Raw genomic sequence first — 2148 nt, 5'->3', positions numbered from 1 at the left:
ATCAGACTACATTTGAGGTCTGATCTTCTGGATTGTATACTCCCCAAATAGTGGTCTAAATTTGTGCCTATATTTAGTAATTAATCCCCTCATTGTTACTGCCAAACCAATTTTAGAGGATCTGCTGAAATATAGGCACTTTGGGTTTGCAGTGTATGGTCCTAAACCCTCAATATAATTGTTTCTTGTTTTCCTTCTCACCCAGTTGTTTGTCTCCAAGATAAGTACTTAGTGGTCCAATTGACATTATTGTTATCTTATTGACTATGCCGCTCGTAAAAATTTGGCCCTGCTTTATATTAAGGTGAGACGGGTGTAATCGGTTTTTGTGTGAAGATCATAGAAATTTAAAACTTGGTACAAAGTAATTGATATAAACAAAAAATACTCAAATGTTAAGCATATTAATTAACTAATTTGCATATTTAATTAGGGAAAATGAGCTACAGCACCATTGGTGCTCTTGTTTTTTAAACAGCTGATATTTGCTAATTGTCGTACGCCATGGAATAGAGTAAAGATTATAAGAACGCTTCCGTCTGAAGATCCGTCCGTCCGTCCTTCCTTGTGAAAAATTATAGGCCTATCCACATTCTCAAATTGTGTTTGTAGTCACTATTATAAACAGGAATAAATGTAATAGAGTTGGTATCATTGTGTGACGTTTTTGTTAAAGTTTGTTCAACAGAAAAATTATATCGGATTATGTTTTACTTTTGATGTTATACATGTATATGTTTGTTAATTGGTTTTAATGGTTAAAGTTTCTTTTAGTAGAGAGAAACTGTAAAACTATACCATTAATTTAGAAACACTGTATATAATTGTTCCTGATTTTTCAATTGAGTACACACTCTGTGTGTACAGGTTATTAGCACCTATTGTTATGTCTTTGACTAATATACCCTGAGTAAATACAATAGGTGTGTTTAGACGGTAGCCTACATTTGAATGTTACTTACAAGCGAGCCAGCAATTAAATTATGCTAAAAGCGAGTGTGTGTCCACACGGGACTTACTTGTAAGCCAACTCACTTGTAAGAGTAACCTTCACTGGTAAATTATGCCATGATTATGCACAATCAGAATAGGATTGGGTCATCAAGGTCATGCTTACAAGTGAGCTAAACATGCAAGTCTTGTTCACACTGGCCTTACATTTGAATGTTACTCGCTACATGTGAGATATCTTACATGTAAAATTGTCACTTGTAACTTGTATGTAGCTACATGCGAGTGCGTTTAGACGGGCACTACATACAAGTTTACATTTGAATGTAGTTACAAGCGACTTTACAAGCGATCGTCTGAACAAGCCTAATGAGAGCTAAATACACTCAATTAGGCCAGGCAAATTTGTTAGGGAAATTGTAATTTATAATACACCTACCCATCGTGCAGTGGGAGTTTTCATGATATTTTACCAAATTATGTAATCACCACCTGCACCAGAAAGTCACTTTAATCAATTTGCATTGTGGGATATGGTGCCATCAATCTCATGTCTAGCCACTAATCTATGCTCATAAAACTAATACCATTATACAGGGGAAAGAAGAATTACGCATCGCACACTAGCACAATTAAACATGAAATTACAAATGGAAATATTACATGCATAGGCAGATATACCAGAGTAAAAACTCCGGACATACCTGCCTGTGCGGGGACTCGAACCCCAGACCTCTCGCTTGTCGGGCGAGCGCTCTACCACTGAGCTACACAGACTGTCCCTGATAAACAGGACTCAAGTCTGGTACTTATGGATATGAGCAGTCATGCGGGGTAAACAGATAGATAATGGCCATTAAAATGGTAAAATTCCAGATATTTGGGTTGGCCTTCTAGAACATTATACATGCAATGTCAAATTGGGGGGACAAGGGGTATCATTTTTTCAATCAATTTAGTATCCTTTATATTATGCCATTCCGAGGGGGGAGGGCACTCCCACTTTGGAGGTGACGCGTATGTAGGGCTGTTAAGACCCCCTTTTTCACCATCGCTGTCACCAAAAGACCCCATTACCAGTACATGCTGTGTAACCCAAAGACCCCATATTTTTCCTTTAGATCTATCACCCAAAGACTTTGAAATAACAACGGATCTACTCTCTCAACCAGTGACCCCATATTCTGTACATTTTGC

The 2148-nt window shown here is 37.5% G+C and overlaps 1 non-coding gene across 1 annotated transcript; it reads right to left on the bottom strand.

Annotated features, from left to right (window-relative positions):
- Positions 1-1656: 1656 nt before the first annotated feature.
- On the bottom strand, positions 1657-1728 carry Trnav-gac (transfer RNA valine (anticodon GAC)). The gene has a single exon. It is a non-coding gene; the product is annotated as a tRNA-Val (tRNA).
- Positions 1729-2148: the final 420 nt, after the last annotated feature.

Source organism: Amphiura filiformis, chromosome 12, assembly GCF_039555335.1.
Source record: "Amphiura filiformis chromosome 12, Afil_fr2py, whole genome shotgun sequence".
Lineage (NCBI taxonomy): Eukaryota > Metazoa > Echinodermata > Ophiuroidea > Amphilepidida > Amphiuridae > Amphiura > Amphiura filiformis.
This window is presented reverse-complemented; position numbering and strand designations above follow the sequence as displayed.